General features: G+C 39.3%; 1 protein-coding gene across 2 annotated transcripts in view; it reads right to left on the bottom strand.

Moving 5' to 3' along the window:
- LOC124151479 (FMRFamide-like neuropeptides 7) overlaps nt 1-23495 on the bottom strand; it is a 31636-nt gene extending 8141 nt beyond the window's left edge. The window contains exons 1-2 of one of the 2 annotated variants that reach the window (XM_048382324.1): nt 14886-14900; nt 12186-12187 (exon numbers count right to left, since the gene is read on the bottom strand). The gene's annotated coding sequence lies outside the window, so the exon portion shown is untranslated. Of the gene's footprint in view, nt 1-12185; nt 12188-14885; nt 14901-23347 lie in introns of those variants that run through there. The other variant, XM_046523970.1, reaches the window with a different exon arrangement.
- Nucleotides 23496-24724: the final 1229 nt, after the last annotated feature.

Genomic DNA, 24724 nt, shown 5'->3' with positions numbered 1-24724 from the left:
TAGCATTCAACAAGGAATAACGTCCTTTGTGAAACTTTCGGCGTATTAATCAATCTGATAATACATGGAAGAGAGAGAGCCTATATTCTCTGTGGATTATCATTGCCTCTTGTACTGAATTAAGACATGTTTTAACCATCAATCGTCTTACCATACCAAAATGGATACGGAAAGAAGGGGTAGAACAGCCTGCGCCCCCGCGTTATTCCTAAGCTGAGTATGAGTTTCGTAAGTATTAGTCATGCATGAAACGATTACTTGTCAGTATTGTCAGAATAAGTGCTGTATCAGCCATATTTCAATAGGACATCCATGTCCTAAGGAATGTCATGTGGTCAGCCAAGGAATACATTGAGCACATGGACTGTCCATCCTGACTGACGTTTAATTCCTGTGTTGATCCTTCAACCATAGATCCAGCATTTGTGTGACAAAGTAGTTATAGATGTGGAATGTTTGCCTAGAACTCAACATTTGGGGACATTAATCACCAGACATCGCGAGCTTCTATCACTGGCAGACTGCATTAAGATTCAGGATCAATCTTAATTGGAATCACGTCCTGTAAATAGACTCACAATGTCTGCGCTTTTAGCCTTTACTCGGAGCAGGATGTGCATGCAACGCATGTCGAGTGTAATTACGACGTTTCACGAACAGAGAGTGTCGGGTGTTTCCGTCACATAATTCTATCGCTTTCCCATTCGGCATTTCCGGTTCGTGTCTCAACAAGCCATAACTTTGTTTGCATCCCTCTGTACCGGAATTACATTAATGTTTTATATTTGAAATGCATCTTGTTACAACGGTCACTTAAGGTATTTTATGCTATAACCATTAGAAGGAAAAACCATCCTAATTCTATCACACGTGTCCATTATCTGAGCAAAGTAAGAGCTAATATATAATAATAATTAATTCCTTTGTATACAGATGTCATATATCATTATGGACGTCTCATGATATGACATCGTGTCACTGATTCTAATGGAAATAAATCGACTGTTGTGTATTTTAACTTCTGAGAGTTCCTGTGTTGTTTAAGAATAGATTTCAAAGACTCGGAGAGATAGTTGTTACTCACAAAAAATGTCTTGTTTAATATAAGAATGATACAGTTACTAGTAAATAAAAAATTATGTGAAAAAATACTAAAAGGCTAGCACCTGAAACAGGTCTACTATTGGTGTTTTACAGGTTTAACAGGTTATCTCAACACTAATTTCAGATAATTGATAACAGTAATGTGTCAGTTGAATGACTACATTTGTTAATTAACTGCGAAATCAGCATTACTCAAGCCATATGATGGATGCATCTTATAACCATATCCGGAAAAGATAAATCAGTGATTGATACCATGAGCAGATTCCCACACCATCTGGGTGGGATGACACACAATTAACCAAGTCACCAAGCCAGATCACCCGATCCTCTAACTCGCATCTTACGACTAGGAACCAATTCTTACCCGGAAAACCGACGGGCGTATGAGCGACCGGATGTTGTTCAACCCTTTGAAATGAATTCAGTTGTTTCACCTATGATAAACGATGTACGATTTCGTTGTGTAGGTTCACACCTTGCGTAAGTTTCATAAATACATTTCACAGCATTCAATATTGAATGGATTCGGTAAATTCGTTTCTTCAGACAAGGCTCTAACCAATGCGAATCGTTTCTGATATCATTTGGACTCGAATTTGCTCGAATTTTCCCATAATTAATGTTGAGATAGCTACTTCAAATATTATAACCCGTTTTAAAGGAAGTGCAATCTAAATTGCTCACATCCATAAAGAACGTTCACTTGTGGTGCAATTGAATGTGTTACAATATTAAAGCATATTATTTCAATATGGAGATACTTTAACCACATTCGTAACATTAAAGAGCATTAACTCAACACGACAGGCTAAATTGAAATTCTAAATGGTAGCCCAAAATGGACCTATTTGAAGAATATGAGTTGCATGCCCCACAACCGGCCCCCAATATAATCCGTTCTGACATTAATGCTCAGCAGTAATAATAGCGCAGACACTAATGCGCCCTCTATTGAGCAGTTAGCTCGCAAAGCCTGCTGGGAATCATGGTAATTAGCACAGATTGCTTTAGACTGAGAAAGACGTATGAGACCGAATGGCTCGGAATAATAGCTCACCTGAACTCATGCATATCGTCAATGGTCACTTGAGTACACAACAATGCTGTGGATATTGTCTATAATCCACAAGGGGGAGTTATTTACACTATCTGCTTGATGCTTTATGCGCCTAAATTCTTCGCAATAAGACAAAAATTGATTTGGATTACGTGGCAGTGTGTCGATTCAATGTGCTACTTTGATCACGGCCTCGGCGGATTGTGGTCATAAATATGCATTCCACTTGTGAGGTAACATGTTACAAAATGATAAAATGACCTGGTATTTGAAGTTGAGCCTTGTCTTTACTCAGATATCTATTGCCTGCGTACGTACACTAGTATGAAACAGAAAATGTTAGATCTTTTATCCGGTTCACACTGTAGCATACCAAATAAGCTATTATTTCTCGTAAAAATATTCATGGCCAGCCGCTAACATGTGTTTGTCTGGACCGGTGTTCTAAAGAAACCAATATTATCACTTGCAATCACATGCTACCAGTATTGCATGTTACTGTGCTAGAACAACTATCAGACGACTTATACGTATTACGCAATTAGAATCAGTCTTGCGGTTATGCTTTTGGTACCGGATGAAGGTGTGGTCAGACGAGGTGCCACTGAATGTATTTCTCCATCCCTGGACGCTAAATATGTGACTGAGTGAGTGTGTTGGGTTTAATGCCGCTATGATTAGTGGCGGCGTGTCAGCTAGACTATGGGAATAAAATACAAAGTGATGTGATGGCATGTAGTGAAGTTATCGCGCTGGGCAGCTGGACTCCTGAGAGTTTCTAGGTCTTCAGGTGCTACCCCACACAGAAGTACATGCAGTGTCTCCTTTGGCAATGGACTTTGTTCGAAATATGCACCCAGCCGTAGATGGTATTATTATTATTATTATTATTATTATTATTATTATTATTATTATTATTATTATACACAGATTAAAATACAAATGCTGCAGAGAGGGTTTGGCTGATCCTGGCACAGTCAGGCTGGTTAGGCTCATCATCACCTTTGGGGCCTTGCCCCCTCTACACGCAGCCCAGCAGTCAGCTAATGGGACTTCTCCCAGGATGCGCTGCCTAGTCGAACCCACCCAGAACCTTTGGGAGAATGTGAAGGCTCCCAAACACTGCAGCCTTCTGCATTACCCAGATTGTCAGAAGGGCTGTATTCCTGGTAGCAAACCCGGGTACTCTGCCAATGTCAGTCAACAGATTGGGAGGTACCAAACCTATGGCACCGAGAACAATGGGGAGTCTCGGTACTTGCAAGCATGACATTTCGAAAGCGAGGTCCACACGTTTTTCCCGAATCTTGTCACTCATATTCGTGTCAAAAGGGACAGAAAATTCAATGATATAAATGATTTCATTGGATTTATCATAAAGGACAAGATTAGGTTTGTTGGCCTGGATAGGTCTCAGGCTGTATACGGGCCTTTTCCTGGCCCGGGCTCGATTCCCTATATAGGTACAATGCGTGAGCCCATTTCTGGTGTCCCCGGCCGTGATATTGCTGGAGTATTGCTAAATGCTGCCTTAAACCATACTCACAAAACCACTAGCCACTATAAAACTGACCATACCGCTCATGAGACGCAAAATATAAAAATATAACTCACTCACACACCAAAACCCTTTTTACATAAGCAATCAATTACCCGTCGTAAGATGCTGTTAGAAACAAACAGTGTATCTATGATGATGTGGCTTAAAGAATTACGTCTGTAACATACATCCATACGTCAGATGAGAGCACGGTGACACACCAACGCGGTGCTGCATGGTAACCACAAATTCATACCACAGCGTTGGTTGTTTGCGATGTATATGCCATATCATTTATAAAAGCATTGATTTTCGCTTATTTCAATGCTGATATCCCATGTTCACAAAAACTGTGAACCATCAATGCAAACATCCAACGCGAAAAAGAAGTCAGCCTACGTGATCATTTTAATATGTAAACCGTTAGACAATAAAACTCTGTATTTTCCTATTACATTGATGAGGAAAATTCCCAAGATGAACTCCGCTCATAATTGAGCAAACGTTTGCCGGGGATTGTCAGATAATTTCGCCGGAACGACCCAAAAATCATAAATATGAACACATTGTACCATCCATTTAGATAAACGATCACTACATGTGTCTCCGCGTCTAGTCAAATACACATTGTCGCCATCCAACGAGCTTATACTTATATTCTTTCAATGAGATATCTAAAAAGCAGCAAATTATTTCCTATGTATCGAAATTTCCTATAAGTGGTAGCTACAGCATGTAAGAAAAGCAGTCTTATGTTTTCCTTGCACGCAAAGTACAGATGGCGTTGTGCCATGCACAAGCAATCTGTTCGGACAAAACCGTCAGGACTGTTGTCTCCACAAACAAGGCAGCCGTGGTGACAGCTTAAGTGTTGCTACTACTGTTTGCACACGTCGCACACGGTTAAGGAACACTATGTATCATTACTAGTCTAAATCTGTCAACCCTTTACAGAAATTACAGCATATCAATATGTCTTTTCCGGACGAGTGTTCTTGAGATTTTCAGGTCCATTAACCCCTGACATTATCCGTCTTTTGTTATTTTGCTGCACCTGAGAGACAGTTTTCTACTTTGATAACTATGTGGAAAAGGGGATTTCTTGTATATCACTTACATCAAGAATATGATACACTATTCAACGCCTTTGATGTTTGATCTGAGCTCTATCGCCGGTGTATTTTTATGTCACTTTTGGTTTGCACGCTGTGTACCGCCGTAATGAATTTCATTTACTAATCAAAGTTATCCATTACATGAAGCCTTTAACTATAAACATTAAGAAACATCAAGAATATGCAACTCTAATGATTTTAAAGGAACCGGCACCATTAACCTGTGTATATATGTATTTTTATATATTTTACAAAGAAAAAACGCCAATGTATTTATCTGTGCTCATTTTTTTTAAGGTTTGTCCGTTTTTCTGGTTCACGAAAAGTCATGTACGTGGTGATTATCTCCATTAATTGTATAATGCTGCCAACAATAAGATAGAATGGAAAAATGACTGGTCCCTGATAAAAGAATAATTGTCGTTAGCCAGAAAAGCGACTCATTTCAAGTTCGGCAATAAACGGCTACCGATGTCTCCTATGCACGAAATGTTTGAGCAGAATAAACGCATGGCAAGCCATCTACTCCAAGGTAATGATGAGATAGTCTGGTTTTGGTTATGCACAAACAAGCCACAGTTGGCCCTTTGACTAACTCAAGTAGATATTGCTGTTTCGTCTCCAGTTCGATTATGCATGAAGAACAGAAGAACACAGACAAATTGAAGATAATATTATTTTAAGACCACAGTCCTTAGGGATGACATCGTCATTTAGAAATTAATGTAACTATCAAAAAGGATGGTCAGATCTCACGGAATAACACTGGTCCGGCATTTATGGATGTAGAGTTGAGGTAAGGTGAATAACTTGGGCTTTACATCCATTTTTAACTCGGTGTGACTTTCAGTACAACCATGGCGTATCAGCGTTACTAACGTTGGAGGATTTCCCAATGTAACGATGACCACTTTGGCCAAATCCAGAGTGCTGACAAACCAAGGCAAAAAAATCAAAAAGTATCTAGACAGCTAAGCGGGAAAACTTCCAATGGTGTGTTAGTCACCTGTGTACGTAGAGTGAAGCGAGTGAGCTTGGTTAAAAGCTTCTTTAAAAAGTGTTTCAGTCATATCATGGCATGTCGGCTTGATATTTGAAGAAAGCCCGATGTGATGCAGGTCTTGGACGTTTACCATTAAGAGCGCATAAGAAAACACGAGAAACATAATCAGGGCGAATTGTGGATTCGAACACAGGCACGCAACTCTTTACAAGTAATTTCGGTCCCTGAGACGACTTTCAGTTTACGACTGAGCAGCTAATAAACATTACGTGTATTTGAGGGTGTGGCGAAGTTTCCTTTTTACAAATCTCCTTTTGAGATTCTTCAAGTTTGTCAATATTACATAACGTAGAGTTAAATACATTGTACCCACGGAAACATCCCAATATACTTTTATACAAAGTTTGTTCTTACTTGATACAATTAAAAGGTTTTGCAGACAGGTTTAGTTATTTACTTTACGTTTGATTGTATTGTTATTTGCATCAAGCACGTACGTTGACAAGCAGTGACAGCGTGTTATTTACATAAACATTAAATTCTATTGGAACCTCTCTATTTTGAATATCAGTTTCGAATATGGTACAAACGCATGATAGAGTTACCCACAGCCTTCTCCGGTAATTATGTGGATCTAACTTATGGATAATAGATGCATAAAGACGTATTTGTTGCACCTCTATTTCTCCCACTGTTTTCCGAGTTGTGCTTAAACACGTAGACTTGAATCCAGCCACTCTGTACACTCTGTTTGCCATAAGGTCATCTGTCTATCTATCGTCTGTCCAAATCCATTAATGTTACTAATGTATATACTTATCCACTTTGAACTGCCTGTTACATTGCAATCTCAAGTATTCTTTGAGACCCTGGCTATGCATTAATGGTGTTGTCTTGCAATGAAGTTATCAGAGAAAACATGTATTCCTCATGCCTACAAAACAATTCAGGAATAGAAAGTACCTCATCATCTCTTGAAGCGGTGCCATGCAAGAGGTTTGGATGGTTTCCTGTCTGTAATTGGTGTCCTACTGCTCCATTGTAGAGCTTGGTCAAATACCCATAAGCATTGGACGGAGGAGTGTCACCTTTATCAAAGCTTTCTTAGCGCTACGACTAAACTGATAGGCAAAAGAAAATAATACAAACGTGAAAACAGTTGCCGAAACAATGCAAATTTAAGGTCTAAAACACAACTATGATACCTGTATCAAACACATCACCATCGAATAATCATTTCTCGATGGTTTCATTTTTAGCCACCACCCAACATGGGTGTAGCGTTCAGTTTTTGTTAGAGTAACAGATTTATGAGAGTCATAGATCTGGAAGCGATTTGTGAAACGCCACGTAACATGTAACTGCCACAGAATAGAGATTGATACCACCATGAATTTGGAAAATACTCCATTCTGACAGGATTATCAAAAGTTCAAAGCCCAACCAACTCTGAATGAACGAGTTGAATTGACGACCGCAGTACAACGGGACCTAATATCAATATGGAAAAGAATTTCTTTCATAAGCACTGTCGTCGGGTATTTTAAAATTATAATATGTACAATTAAAGGTTTCTAGGAAATTAGGGAACAAATCACTATACATATCTACTCGCATTATATCCGATTGTGATGTCATATCGTTTGCGTCCCAATGAGCGGTGTGACATCATGATTGTGACGTACAACGTTGACTTACGAAGTAGCTGTGATGCACACTTACAATTCTTGTCATGTATGCAAGTAAAGTATATTGATACAAAAAGCAACGTGCATTTACAGCGACACTGTGGGTGTTACCTTGATACAGTGAGCGAGTATGGTTTTACGCCGCTGTTAGCAATATTCCAGCAACATCACGACGGAGGACACCAGGAATGGGATTAACACACTGTACAAGCGAACCCTTTAACCACTAGGCTACCCAACCGCCGTTTCCTTGATTCAGATCGACAACCATCCCGAAGAGATAATTGGGCTGCGATAATCGAAGTTCCCATATCTACAGATGAGGAGCTCTCATGCAAATAAAGAGATCATGTCCCTTCGACTTTCCTAAACTTATGTGAAACTATGTAATACTTCGTGAACTGTTATAATACATGTTTGTTTGTTGTTGTTTAAAGCCGCACACCAGCTGTATGACGGCGGTATGCAAATAACCGAGTCTGGACCAAACGATCAAATGACTAACATCATGCGCATCGATCTACGCATTTGGGATACGATGACATCCATCAACCAAGTTAGTGAGCCTGACCTTCCTTTTCCATTAGTTGCCTCTTACGACAAGCATGGGTGTAGTTTCACAGAGTTAAGATTGTCGTAACACTGAGATCGCTTCATGAAGCTCGACCCGGATCATCCTTTACACAAAACGTACGATCAATACCTGAATGTCTACTTTATCCAATTGTACGTACATAGTGATATACAGTGAGACTACCTGCGGTTGATCGACTGATAATTTCACGCGGTGCATTGGACCTCAGAGAAGGAGGTGATCATATTGGGTGAACGTTAATTTTGTAAGAAGATGTTACATATTCAAACTCAGGTTTAAAAGTCCCATTACCACCTCTCTAGTTAACACCAGACCTGATTGATGGCTTATCTGATTTAGATCGGGTATCAAAATGCATTATCGCGTCTCCCTATTCAAGATTATTGGTATCAAATATCAAGTCCATTTACACCATTCAGTTTATCGATATTTCTGCATGGCTCCATTTGAACCATTAAACATGATTTTCAAGCGGTGATGACACCTCAGTGTGACATTGGACACATGGTGTTGGCGTTTTGCTTCCATAATAATAACGAGTTTCATAAAGGTGACAATTTACGCAGTTAGCTAGACGTGATAGATTTTGTGTTTGTGGTAAGGTTATATTTCTTTGACCTTTGAACATTATTATATATGTTTACTTGTGAAACTGTGTGTCATTTCTCGAATGAAACGTCTGCTGTCATGACAAAAGAGGCATATTATCATTCAAGTCATTAAAAGAGTTACAAACTTTAAGAAACAAACGAGATAAGTTTAACCAGGAGTTAAGAATCGATCATCATTTATGAAAATTGTTAACCATGGAGAAAAACCAAGTTTAAAAAACTAAACTTTCAAACTAAAATATTTTTCAGACGATGTTGCACACGAAAGCCTCGCAACATGTTGACAGTACTTTTACCAAGCCACCTCAAACAGAGACTTAACAGGGATATAAACTGAGGTCTCTTCCATATATTATTCAGTCCAGTCCACACATCTGGGTAAGCAGACTCGTAATTTATAGCATAACATCAAAGGATATCCCCTTCGTGTGTAACTGAAACGCCCACAGTGATTAAACAGTGAAGTTTACACTGTCAGTAAGAATACTCTTGCGCAAACTGCTTTTCAATTTGCTATCGAGTGTAAAGGAGGCACACCGTAAGCTTTATCATAACTTTATGGACTCTCCTTGGCTCTTGACTTCAAGAGGCGAAACAGATAACTAACAATGCCTTCAGCCTCCGGTTGCTATATGATACATCCGAAATGCCTTTCTACTAGTCTTAAGAAAGTTTAAGACCCAACGCTGAAGTTATCAGCAATATGTATTAATTCTGTTTTTCGGGAGATCATTATTCTAAGTTATGATTTAATCATTCATTAAACACGTGGCTTTACATGAAGATGGTTAACTGGAAGAACTGTACTATGGAAGCTTGTATGATGTCGCCAACGGCTGGAGGGATCTGGCCGTTCATCGACGTATTTTCCGTTACACAATGAATATATTTCTTGAACAAATTAGCACTGCGTCGTACACCTTAGGGGATTTAAAGGAAATCTGCGATTCATCTTTGATCGCACAGCCAAGAAGCTCGGAACACAACATAATGTCTTCAACTGGCACAGAAGAAACACAAATGTTTACATTCTCAAACAAAAGTCGGGAATTGCTGAGTTCTCAAACGAGAGAAAAGAAACTAAACTAAAACTGCATTTCTGACATAAAGTGTTTCTGATGATGGAAGTTTAAGAATGATTTTGTGTTCTAACATTCATGCATGCAATTGCTGCCTAAATAACAAAACTTCACATGTAAAAAGAAAATTATACGTGCTTTAAGTGAATAAAGTCTTAAAAGTAGAATTAGAAGTAGTTTTCTACTTAAGACTTCGGGCTATAAACAGAAACTTTACTAAAACCATCCTGAAATGTGCCACCACTTTCCCTATGACATCCTTGCAATGACAATACGAATGTGGTACACAGTTATACAGACAGGTTAGCCGGTCCTAGCTACAAATACAGTTGATTAAAGTGACCAGTATTGGCACAATTGGTGCCACTTGTGGTAATTGTGTCCCCACGGCGTTTCCATACTATAATTCACTTTTCAGTATGCCGTGCGCGGTTTGGTTTGAGGGTTTATACTATTGACCTAGAGACAGACTCGTGTAATTCTCTTATTCGACTGAGCAAATTTCTACTTGTTCATCAAATAGTTCATATTAGCCCATCTTCCTTTCAGTGTACCATGGTTAGGCACTGACATTCATGATTTCGGAATGACATGAAACTACGCAATCATTCTGTCCTAGTGAAATTCTTTAAGTGATGCATGCATCACGTATGTCATTTAATGGCTCTGTTGGAAGATTGTCCAGGGATGTTGCCTTAGATCGGAGCATTAATTGTACAAAAAGCAATATACATGATTGAGCGACACACAGCGTCTGCTCTGAAGTACTGTCAACACTTCTAACGAGTAGAAGGTCGTGTAGAGCAGTTGTTCCTAAAACACAAACTTCCTGGGTAGACAGTGAACTAACTGCGTGCATGGTTTTGAACAACGTTTTATTGCATGTTACTATAAAAGAACGAAGTTGAGGTCTGACTTGGACACTTGAGCAAGTTTTACATAATCATCAAACATTATACGATGTGTCCAGGCATAAAACAACACATGATAAACAACGCTGAAATGTATGGGGAAGGATTTGATTGGGAAAAAGGCAATTTCAATCTGTGGTAGTTAGAAAAATGCGTCAAATTATATTATAGTCTCAGTTTCAAACTCTCTAAAGCATTCGCCATGGGAGGGCTTCGAATAAATCAGATCTTCAAATTGTAGCTGTCATATTTTTCAAGAAGTACCCTTTCTTATAACTAGGTACGACTATGTCGTTTCGCAAGAAACATCTTCCTCTTCCTGAAGAACTACAAAAGATTTTTGTCATGATAATCAGAATGCAATCATACTGAAGATGATGATATTTACCCAACCTATGCAGAGGCCGGAATTACCGTAGTTAATCAATGCCCTTAAACACCAAGCATGCACTTAATGTCATTTCGCGTCATTCAGAGCGACATATGGAGACGGCCGCTGCTTGTTGAGGAATATGTTCTGCCATGCCCAAACATTCAAGACCAATCTTCCATTCACTATGCTCATATTGGACAACCTCAGCTGTGCTCCATTGACGCCAAGCACAGCAAGGGTCCTCCCTCCACACAAACAAAAGGCGTTCTGAGATGAAGCCCACTGTAACGGCATCCGGCGTTGTTATATTCGTTGACTACCACATGCTCTATTGCCGTGCTGCACGCGTGAGTCGTGCCGGTATCGGTATATGATTACGGACAAAGAATGGGCTATAATGGCAAAACGTATTCATCGCAATATAGAATTGATGTGTTCGTTGACCGAATCAGAGTATCGTGAGAATAGTAGATAATGACATACATATGCAGCTACGATAAGAGCCTCAACACTTACCTGTCTTTCTACATTTACCCAATACACAGATCTAATTACAGAGCATGGAACTGTTATATCTGGTCTGGGAAACAGTGTTAACCAAACTCGAAGGTAGATGTCCATGTCATTGTTCATTTCAGAATACACTAATCAGTTGGTTTCAAAGACACGGAATCAATTAATCACGTCTGTGTACTTCATCACCTGGTATGGTCTGTGTCAGTTCCATGTATCTGCCAACGGCATAAGTGGACGTGCTTAGTTAATGTAAATATTAGTACACGTCATAAGAGAAATCTCGGGTTTCCATTGCTTCCATTTTCTCGGCAGATGTTCCTGGACCGTGTAAACAAAGAGTGTTCTTGAAAAACGAAACCTAACCACGGTTGTTAGACACATCAAAGCTAGGCTAGTTCGCAGTTAAGGAACAATACAAAACTGATAAAAGAAAGAAATAATAATCCCAGACTGCAAAATACATATATTGTGTTTGTTATAGTAACAGTCATTTTATGATTTTAGCCGCATGTGTCTCTATGCTGAGAAAACGGTTTTCCGAAATGGTGTGGCACGCTATTGTCGTGAGATGCATTACTCACAAAATGCACTTCTTAACTTCATAGTAAATCTGTATTGCACTTGTTCATTTGTTCACAGTACGTGTACATTTGTGTGATGAGTTGCTCCGCTTAATTAAAACGATCTGTTTGTGGGTTTCAGGAATCATTCCGAATATGATCCTTGGTTAACAAGCACCAAACTTGTGCCCGTGTCTTTCACAAAACGACTCAACGTCAACAACCTTACCTTCCACAATTACCCGACACATGGTGCAATAACTGCAAAAGAGTTCATAGATGCGTTACAACTCACTTACTCACTTGTCCATTCAAGGATACTAACTGCTCAATCAAACGATCAACAACAATTTATTGTTAATTCATCTTTTTCTTTTTAGAATTTTTTAATCCTTAAAAAAATGTTGATCTGAGTGTTCAACATACTTTATGCAAAAAGAATGTGAATAATTGAATATGATAATGTATGTCTGCTAAAAGTTGGAAATGCTGTATTTACTAAGGGCTCATTATAGTGCGCCATTATCTATCCCTTTAGCAAACATTGCTTCGTGTTGTCGCGTAATTTCTATTCACTATTAGAGATTGTTATCCGCGAATGTATTTGTTAATCCGTGTTATGCTTTTACTGGATATGTACCGTTGTGTCTACATTTATCCACGTCAATATTGTACCCATATTTTGTACAAGGATATCATGCTACAGCCCAAACACAAGGGCCTGTCTGTGCTGATACTCATTAATGCCGCTGAGCTAGACGTATTTACTAATATTGCTCCAATATTTAGCATCCTTCAATTTAGAGTGCTGCATTTGCCTGCAATTGACATTGCAGCTCGTATTTGGATCAGTATATTAAATGGTGAAAATTTATACATAACCATTCAAATAAGGTTCGAAATGTTTTTATCAGCGTTTACCTTTCAGCAACAAGTTTTTCCAAATACCCGTTTGGATTTATCGATCAAGTAGTGCTCGTCGACAGTATGCTTATCATTAAAAGCGACAAAACCATTTAAATAATCATAAGAAATCTTATACTTATTATAAGAGTCTATTGTACGATTCTGACTATACCATATGCATAGAATTATGAATCACTCTCAAATGGCGATGATTCCAAGTGAACATATGTTACAAATCAAAATAGGCAATTGCATCGGACATCATTTTTGTCACTGATGCGTCAAATTTTGAAATGTGAACCACATGTCTGCCACAAAACGTTTTAACTGAGGCCGTGAATGTTGTAACTTTAAGATTCCTATTAAGCTGTTTGAAGTGCTCTTACAAAAGAGCATGCTAGATTGTGCCTCAAAAATTGTTAAAAGTAGACACCAAAGGCTGGAACTGTTGGAATATTCCTCGACATGAATTATGTGATTATACAGTCTTGTCGATAGTGTTTTGTCACTCTGAATCGTTATGTATAGATCTAAATATAAAAACTCCTGGTACACATAATCATGCATTAAAGCTGCTTAATTGTTTTGTTAGAGAACCCTGATGCAAGGCGATATGTGAAAATACGATCAATTTTTATATGTATCAACTGACAATCGGTGATCAAAACAAAAGTCAAGCCGATGAAACCAGAATGGAAACATTTTTAATCTCGGAAGAACTTATATTTGACAAAATCTACTACACAATGAGATGAGTAATATTACACTATCAAAGTACAAACAATCAGAATTAACAGGACCAGGTCGTACGGATATTACTGTTTCACTCAAATTGCAATATTTTAGCGTATCCTGAAATGAACGGTATTTAAAATACCGTCTTGTTTCAATTCATGATACCTAAATTGAAACGCAAAGGTAACTGGGATACTACTACTACTACTACTACTACTACTACTACTACTAATAATAATAATAATAACACAAATTATGGTGTATATGTAGTTATTTTCTATCTTCATTGCAGATTTACAACATTTTAAAATCTTTGTCCCGTACGCATAAACATACTGCATTAAGCTACCCTCGTTAATCTGACAAGTGGTTACAAAGCTATATATCCAATATCATCATTACTATCACCACTCGTTATTTTTCAAATTAGATACAGTTATTTTTAGGAGATAAACATGACGTGTTTTCTGATTTTCGTGTTTTTAAGTATTCGATGTCCGTACATTTCATTTTGAAGAGGCGACGTTAGACACTTGATGACGTCACGTTCTTCCGTGATAACTGAACTCGCCTGGTTATCAAAATGTGAAGAAAAAAAATCGAAGTTCTTCCGATATGTGAGTATGGGAGCTGCTTTAACGTCGCTTTGAACAGTATTCTAGTTTTATCACGAAGTGACAGCTTAATGTGGTAGGACAAAAACTCACAGCGATGCAGGTCTCATGCGTTGACCACTTTGGTGAAACCCACGAACAAGGGTATGGTACAGACAAACCCAGTACATAATCGGGGCGAAGATCCTCTGATAAATATTTATTAACTTATCAATTAATTAACGTGGTCTCCGTTTCGCCAAGCCAAATGGCGCGTGTTTTTTTTCTAATTTGGGATTGAGATAAAAATATACTTTTCAAAAAAAATTGTTATGCGCAGTGAATAGCCGAGGTGATTTCCGGGCTTTGAATCCTAATTAATTTCGTATCTCAACCAATCAGATTGCGGCACACTCTCTTATTCGTTTGTCATTGCCTTTGATTATGGGGAGTTGTGGTGGCAGCTGATGGTAAGACCACATTACCTATGGATTACCTATGGATTGTGAGAATATCATCATGCTTCGATGTTAGCTATGTTTGCGAGTCGTAGTTCTGGACAAATACTGCATGAATGGTGGACTTCCTCGAGAGGGTCAGTGAATTTGGCTAAAGGTCATTTTCAACTCTAGACTCTAGAACGAAGTGATACCCTTATTCCGTGAATGACAATTGGTATAGTGAATATGAGATCACCCCCCCCCCCCCCCCCCCCCCCTCCTTGATCGTCATCCTTCGGGAAGTAGACGGTATCTCGTTTTATTTAGTTGACAATCAAATAATTCTGTCGAAAGCTATTTCACTGGACAGTGTAGGCGGATATTTAACGTCCATCCCACACAGACGAGGAGCATCAATGCATCGAGCACAATAATGATGCGCATGCGCAGTGATATCGGGTTCCAAGCTAGTGACCTCTTAAAGCAGCCTCTAATGTGAAAAACTATCCGACGTCAGCCCTCGCCGGAAGCGATCGAACAGGAGAGCTTTGTTTAAAGATGACTGCCATTTTGAAACACGGTGTCAAGATTCACTCGAGTGTTTCGATCAGTGGGCAGAAATCCTTTAATTCAGAATCTAATCTTCCCTTCAGAGTTGGTTAATCGTTGGAAGAGCAAAAAGAATTATTTAGCATGACGGGTTCTTTCAACCCACACACTGAAGATTCCATTTAACAATATAGAAATGACATTTCGATCACGCTACGAGGTTTAATTGCTACAGAATTGTCGACAAAAAGTTGATAAAAATACTGAAAACTGAAAAATGATTTTTTTTTACCAGAAGATAAAATAAACATATAACTATGAATACCTTTTGTGAGTCCCGTGAAGGTTAGACCCGTGAGCCAGGGTAGAATAGGTCTTCAGCAACCCATGCTTGCCGTAAAAGGCGACTATGCTTGTCGTAAGAGGCGACTAACGGGATCGGGTGGTCAGGCTCAATGACTTGGTTGATGCATGTCATCGTATCCCAATTGCGTGGATCAATGCTCATGTTGTCAATCACTGGATTGTCTGGTCCAGACTCGATTACTTACAGACCGCCGTCATACAGCTGGAATTTTGCTGAGTGCGGCGTTAAACAACAAACAAGATAGAACGTGTTATCTGGGGAAAGAAATTGGATAGGCCAGGTCACGTCCCATGTCACTACCCATGACTGGCGCCGCGGTGTGGAACCTGTAGGTCAATGTTTACTCATGCATTGTGATAATGACCTGTCTGCTGGTTATATACATGTTATTACACAAAACCATCTCTATATCTGGGGACGTCCTTTTTCCCTAAAGTGCATCCATTTCAAACGAGAAACGCTGTTTGAATATACTATATTTGAATAAATAAATGCGTTTATCGATGCTCATGTTATCAATCACTGGATTGTGCGGCGTTAAACAGCAAAACAACAAACAACAACATACGTGTAGAATAGGTCTTCAGCAACCAATGCTTGCCGTAAGAGGCGACTATGCTCGTCGTAAGAGGCGACTAAGGGGATCGGGTGGTCAGATTCGCTGTCTTGATTGATGCATGCTCATGATGTCAATCACTGGATTGTCTGTTCCAGACTCGATTATTTACAGACCGCCGTCATAGAGCTGTAATATTACTGAGTGCCGCGTAAAACAACAAACCGACCATCAAACAAAACCTTCTGTGACTTGGTTGATGTAATTATTATACTGGTAACATTGATCTATATGATCATATTACAATGTGAAAGAAATCATTATGGTTTGAAACAGTGACTATATAAATAACTTTTTGTGACATGTAATGCCTTCGGACAAGGCAGACCTAAATAATCACCTCATTATTCATTGAACACGATTGGTCGTTAGCGATACCGAGCAGGTGTACGAGTTTATTCTATGAAGATTCTAATTGAAGCGGAGAATTAATAATTCACGAAATTAATTACACCAATGGCGAAATAAATCCACCTGTTCTTTGACGAGGACACATTTAGACATTTCTCTTCACATCGAGGAGGCCGACGTGAGCTTGGGTGAAACAGCCCGGAAGAAAACCGTGATAATTTACTGTCATTGAGTGAAACGAAACAGCAACCCATGCTTGTCGTAAGAAGCGACTAACGGGATCGGGTTGTCAGGCTCGATGACTTGGTTGATGCATGTCATCGTATCCCAATTGCGTGCAGGCCCGTGAAAATCCGGGGTAGAATAGGTCTTCAGCAACCCATGCTTGCCGTAAAAGGCGACTGTACTTGTCGTAAGAAGCGACTAACGGGATCGGGTTGTCAGGCTCGATGACTTGGTTGATGCATGTCATCGTATCCCAATTGCATGCAGGCCCGTGAATATCCGGGGTAGAATAGGTCTTCAGCAACCCATGCTTGCCGTAAAAGGCGACTATGCTTGTCGTAAAAGGCGACTAACGGGATCGGGTGGTCAGGCTCGCTGACTTGGTTGATGCATGTCATCGGTCCCAATTGCGTGGATCGATGCTCATGTTGTCATTCACTGGATTGTCTGGTCCAGACCCGATTATTTACAGGCCGCCGTCATATAGCTGGAATATTGCTGAGTGCGGCGTTAAACAATAAACCAAAATCAAACTCAACTGCGTGGATTGATGCTCATGATGTCAATCACTGAATTGTCTGATCTGAGTGCGGCGTTTAACAACAAACAAACGAATAAAAAAGGAAAAAAGGAAAGTTTAATAACTCCAGAGACCAGTAGCAGCGGGGTAGGAAATGAGCAGTCGTCGCGGTACTATGGTAAAGCTCATTTTCTTTCTCAATTTTTTAGGTGTGTTTTTTTGTCAGCTTTGAGGTTTTTCAAACTGTAAGTATTCGTGACCTTCTTCTGTAATAGTGAAACACAGCAAAAACCCGTGGCAAAACACCCACGTCAGTGCGAGAGGGACGTTACGAAAATGAATACTCTTGACACCAAGAGCGCGATCCGTATTTCGGTATATTTTCAAATCAACAGAGACATCATGGCAACCATGCGTATGTCATGAACAGTATTGAAACGTATCTTTTCCTGCATCGGTAAAAGTACCATTCAAATGCCAAGTGAACAAACAATGCTGACATCTGTCAAATTATATCAGCTTCGCATTGTCTTTGGAGAAAGAAGCCACACTGTCCATTGACATTTTGATTTGTCGTTATAACAAGCAGAGTGAGTGAGTGTTAGGGTTAGTGGGATTCGATGCTACTTTGAACACAACGTTATTTCATTCACTTTACGGCTTGTCAATGGACACAACTCCGCATAGCAAATTGCGACGCTTTGGACGACAGGGTTACCGTGCCCCCTATAACCGTAATATGGTAAGACAAATGGGATAGACCCGTGACGATGCGGGTTGGAATAGGTCTTCAGCAACCCATACTTCCTGTAAAAGTCGACTATGCTTGTCGTAAGAGGCGACTAACGGGATCGGGGGGTCAGGCTCGCTGACTTGGTTTGAAGAATGCCATCGATCCTAATTGCGTGGATCGATACTCATGATATCAATCACTGATTGTCTTGTCCAGACTCGATTAATTTAAGACCGCCGTCATATAGCTTCCATATTGCTGAGTGCGGCGTAAAACAACAAACCAACCAACCAACCAACAAGTCGGATAATGCTGAGGTGAACTTTACTCCGATGTGCGGCCAACTCTTTCCATTTTACGATGAGCGTCTTACGCTCAAACCATGTATAAAGAAAACTAATTTATATAACAATATTTCATATTTATGTATGCAGTGCTGTGACTTATTCAACTCTAAATAAGTTATTGCTATGTATATTTCTATTTAAGCATAATAGGGGCCATATGTTAGTCTGCTGTGCATGTATTGTCGTGCATTGAATCACTGCATGAAAAACGCTATTTCTCTTTTTTAAAAAGGATGTATCAAAGTTACCCAAAGTGACGGCACAAACAAAACGTCTTCTCACTCGAATAACAGACACATACAGCTGATTTTTTAAAAAACAAACCACAACTGCATGACGACTTTTTTTAAAATTTTTTTTTTTTTTGTTGTTTAACGCCTCACTCAGCAATATTCCAGCTATATGACGGGGGTCTGTAAATAATATAATCTTGACCAGACAGTCCAGTGATTGCTATGAGCTTCGATCCACGCATTTGAGATAGGATGAGATGCATCAACCAAGACAGCGAGCCTGACCACCCGATCCCGTTCGCCGCCTCTTACGACAAGCACAGTCGCCCCTCACGGCAAGCATGGGTTTCTGGAGACCTGTTCTATTCCGGATCTTCACGAGTAGACAGGAATATGAAAACTGATCTCTTTCGTCTGACCTATGGTTGGGTCGTTATCATGACATCTTTGCTTCAAAGGGCCAAAATGACAAGCAGTTAATATTTTTTACTGTAGGTATTCTATTTTAAACACATAATCCCCAATTACTTGAGTTCTGCAATAATCCATCTGCCACGAAGACAATGTACAAGACGAAGTACAGTAGATCATATATAAGATACGAGGCGTACAGGTCAACAGGTTTATTACCCTGTGACCATAACAAATAATCACTTGCTATGAGCCGGTCTCAAATTCTAAGCAAAAACGTATTGCAACCGAAGATTGATGTGGTCTGGGTGTTGGTGCAAGTAGCAATATAACAAACGGTCACAGCAAGAGAAGTGTTTTTCCAATATTGCTGCTGTAGAGCACGCGTTGAGATACAAATGTGTTTAGGCTGGGCTGCTGCTGAAATATGGTTGAGTACAATTTTCCAAGCTCTTTCATTAAAGAGCAACTCGGCTCGAGACAACATATTGTCCTAGCAAGTTATTCAACCGCTACTTGTCTGCGGACTCCAATTTTATGAAGCTGTTCAATCAAGCCAAAAATTATTCCCCTAATTTCAAAGAGACAATTATATAATTTTTTATATTACCTTAATAATAATGGGGGCGATGGGGTGGCCTAGTGGTTAAAGCGTTCGCTCGTCACGCCGAAGGCCCGGGTTCGAGTCCCCACATATGTACAATGTGTGAAGCCTATTTCTGGTATCCCCGCCTTGAAACTGCTTGGATATTGCTAAAAGTGGCGTAAAACCTTACTCACATGACAACAGCGGTTGCTGTCAATTGGCATGAACATCTAAGTGAGTGAAGACGACAAGGATGCCAATTGTCATTGGATATTTAGGGAATCGATTCCAAGTCATCTCATCGCATATTTTGTATTAATAGTAGGTTGGATAATTACATGCTTAGCTTAAATATGAAACCGGACAAATTATGCCGTTGGTGGCAGACGGGGCAATGCCTTTAATTACATCCTGGTATTTTGCATGTCTCAGATCTGACAGCGACAGCAAAATTATGTTCGTTTCATTGCTGGTGATATTTATTTATGTATGTGATGGTAATTAGTGTCTTGGTTTTAACTCATATGTTGATTAAACCAGGTGCAGTACCGGAATTGCACAGCACCAAAGGGTAGGAACCGATTTTACTGTAACCAGCTGAGATCAACGTTAACCTATTTAAAGGAAAGGATAATTTGACCAATAGTGGGCGTTTCGTCGACCTGTAGAATTAGTGATATTCGAATATTATTTGTCATTTTTTTTATCGCCACGTCCGATACAGATACATAAAGAAGCATCACACCTTTTAACTGTATCAGCAACAAGGCACATTAACTTTTTTTCATTGTACAACTAATTATTTCCCACTGACTCTCTGCACTTGTTTGCAGCAGAAGTAATACAAAGCTAACATATCGTTTATAATTTGTCTGGTCTGGACTCTTTTACTCGGTTGTTGCGGTCGTATGGCAAGAATATTTCTGGCAACAAACACTTACTTTTTATTACAAATTGTGTGAATGACGGTTTCTACCTGTAGAGCAGGCCAAGCTTACCCTTTTCGCGAACACAAATTGTGTGAGTGACGGTTTCTACCTGTAGAGCAGGCCAAGCTTACCCTTTTCGCGAACACAAATTGTGTGAGTGACGGTTTCTACCTGTAGAGCAGGCCAAGCTTACCCTTTTCGCGAACACAAATTGTGTGAGTGACGGTTTCTACCTGTAGAGCAGGCCAAGCTTACCCTTTTCGCGAACACAAATTGTGTGAGTGACGGTTTCTACCTGTAGAGCAGGCCAAGCTTACCCTTTTCGCGAACACAAATTTTCAACGCTATGTTGATTTTTGCGCCCTATGGATTCCGTTTCAGCAGATGGTCGAGACTGATTTGTCTCCGGCGTTGACGTCTTCTAGTCAACCACAGCTTGGATGATGGAGCAATGTTAATAGTTTTCAGATTTATGTTATACCCAAATCCATTGGGCGCAGTTCAAGATGCATCTACGGCTAAGTGCACATTTCTGGTGTCCCCCGCCGTGATATTTCTGGAATATTGCTAAAAGCGGCGTAAAACCATACTCACTCTACCGCTAAATTGTATAGTCTATGTACATAAGTTCGGAAATCTCTGGGATGTGGATTCTTCTAAAGAATTGAACCTACGGGGGTGTTTCTGCCAACTACAGCACAAATGTGAAGCAATCTGGAAGGATTTATTGCTCTAAATGTTAAGTTGCTGTGCAGGGATTGGTTACCACCGTCGATGTCTATGTGACAATCTAGACTTGGTGATAGGTCTTACACTCATATGTTCTCATTTACTGGGAACAACCTTGTCGCATATCATACATGGGAAGCATAATGTTCAATAATTCAATTTCATTGCCGCACAAAAAATAGTTTAACATGTATATGCGAAGGTGTTAATGGACAGAGTATGATACATATACCTCCCCTGCGAGTTCTTGGTGCTTCAGTGGGATCAAAGGTACAAGAGTAAAGAGAAATAATCGGTTCAGGCAATAACCGCGCTCACACCAATGCCCGCGTGGCTTCTAATGTTTATAAAGAAGTGGGATGGATTGTGGAGAGTGTGATTGACTACAGCTAATGCAACGTCGTATCACTCTCCTTACGTCACTCTGTAGCTGATGCCAATAAACCCGACACCATGCAAGGCAATGATGTGACTGTAAGCAGAATAATTACCTGTTCTACAATGCTGAGAAAATGTGCCATTGTGTGTTAATTTGTCGATGTTCCCAAATGGGAGACGTTATGTAATTTCAAGTACTATAACATACCGTTATATTGAGTTATTATTCCGGTATCGTCAAGAAGATACTTTTGTAAAATTATATTTGGTATAGCGTAGGGCAGGTCCATTTCAGAAGCAATTAATGTATGATCTAAAAACTGATTTCCAAAAAACGTTTATTTGTTGGTGATAATTGTTTTTCCAATAAACTAATTGTATTAGATCTTCTATTGTCCTTCAGATATGTCCCAGACAGTGGATGGGTACTTGAAGATTCAGAAGTTAATTAACGAAGCAACATTAATAACATTGCTGTGCGTATTGGTTCTTCTGTGTAACGGTTAACCCAACGTTCACAAGTGTTTCTATCATTTGTATTCTTGTATTTAACTGACAATGTTTCCACCCAAGGCCATAAGGTCGATGCTGTTACAGTGCGTGAGTGACATTGCTCAACGCACTATTTCAACCAGTTACGCAATGTCACTAGAGATGCTTTATTATTAAAATTCCTAGAACGTTCTATCAACACAAAAGGAGTGCTGTGCTCTTCGTGTCCAATACTTTTTAAACTGAGAAGTCATTTATACAACACTGCGCTCAGTAGTGTATGGCGTACACTACGTTTCTTCTTAACGTATCATTACAATCTCAATATATCAATTTGTACACATTACATATCATCCACTAATCAATCTTCCAAACAATTGCAATGTCTATATATGTAATTATTCATGTGTTCCAAGACTTCTCATATACAAAATACCATGACATGTTTGATGTTCATTTCCGTGGAACTAATTTCATAAGCTATTATAGCAGATTCTTGTGTCTTTATTGAAGGTAATATAGTCTGATTGTTGATTTAATGGCGTGCGATATCATATATATGTCAAAACACACGGCATCTTGTCAACGGCATACCATTGCCAACATAAAATGAAAATGTATTCGCCAGAGAGTATGTGTTAATAGGCAAAGAAAGGACATTTCCCTCCTCTTCAATATTTCACTGCGTAATACACTATGTCGGAAACAACTCTTAAATTTGTCATAAAACTGTAATATCGATGGCATTAAGAACATTGGTGTAAGTCAGTGATCGTGCTTTAACGGTCATAAAAACAGATGGGGCAAGGCAATTGGATCACAATATATATTGTAAAATTAAACATGTCTCAATGCTTTATTCCACCCAATTATCATAAAACCCCGTATCCCCAATACACAGGCAAATGCATTGCTCAAACTCATGAATTTGATTCCAAGAAGTGCAAAAACTTTTTTGCATGTTTTATGCAAAGTGCAAAATGTTAAACTGGCGAAAAATTAAAATGATTCTGCCATCATCAAAATTAATGTGAATGTAACGTTCTACTTACTTCTATGGATTCTGCGAGGTTTGGTGCGATGTTGTCAGTGATCCCGCAGGTGGCGATGTCTCTACTTCCAATCTGTCTCGCAGTAACAAGGGCCGAGCATCAAGTCGACACGTTATTATATCGTGAGAAGGAACCCGATTGGTCGACGTCACAGCCCGGAAGCCAATCAATTCGAAGTCCCGATTGGTCGCCTACTCACCTATGGTGAAATACTGTTTACGTCCTAGGACCATGAGTAGGAAGTATTCGATGAGAATGGCGATAATGCTGAGAATATTGAAATTTCCTTACACCGCGAAAATTTGGCGGATACTGCGTCAGAAATCGATATGTATAAGGGGATGGAGATAACGAGAAATGGATAGGGGTAATGGTAATAATGAATAAGGTGGGTGCGCAAAGTAACCTTTTAACTGTGATTTTACTAATTCTTGAGTAAATGCATATATCAGTTACGCATTAAGTAGTGCTTGCTTATCGGTTAGGATTGATCGAAACTACCACATGAAATTGAAGGTCCACAAATGTCAATGTGCAGTTTAATGAGCAGATCGATTACAACGAAGGCTTCTGGTTCAGATCACAACTTACTTTATCACGTTCTAAACTCGACTTTTACTGCGTCATTTCAACCTTTTAAAAGAACATGTGTAATTTGTTTGTGTTATCTCATTGATAAAAACATCTTATTTCGCATGTTTTTTCTTAAACCACGTTATTATTAAATATCAAGGAAATTATTCATTATTTAGGTAAGAATGCATTATGATTTAACATTAATAGTGAGAAATGGGGTTATTGCAATGCATTAATGTTTTTTCTCACACCTTGCCTCATTTTTGGATTAGGTAGCATTGTTTGTCAATAACGTCTAATATTTTTAAGCATTTACAAATAATTGATTTCCATTTATTCAAGATGGATCGGCTAGATATTACAGTGAAAATGGATCTTTTAAGTAGATCCCAGCCAATCTTGCATTTGCAAATGTCATTCTTCAAAATGTATCATACAACAACATCCAAGTTAATTGAATGGCATCAGGTCTCTCGGCACTATGAGTGATGGTAGAAGTCCATCTTTCCTAAGGTGAAAATCATGTACCTTTTCAAAATTAGAGCTGATCGCATGTGCATCTATAACTATTTAAAATGAAAAGGGTTTAAGATGTCATGAATGTATTTAAGAATCAAGTGTCATTCCTGGTAACGCCAGATATGTGACAGTTGAGATCCTGAAATTGTTTCTTGGGCAGTTGGTCCAGTGACATCGGGCGTGCTTCATTTTCCGCCTCGCTGAACCTGCTTGACTCCAATCACGGAGTAAACCCCAAGGGAGTATAAAATTCCTGTGCATTTAGAAGAAGTCAACATCAAG

This window comes from Haliotis rufescens, unplaced genomic scaffold, assembly GCF_023055435.1.
Source record: "Haliotis rufescens isolate VD_foot unplaced genomic scaffold, xgHalRufe1.0.p SCAF_4, whole genome shotgun sequence".
NCBI lineage: Eukaryota > Metazoa > Mollusca > Gastropoda > Lepetellida > Haliotidae > Haliotis > Haliotis rufescens.
Note: the sequence above shows the minus strand (reverse complement) of the source record. Positions and strands in the feature narration are given on the sequence as shown.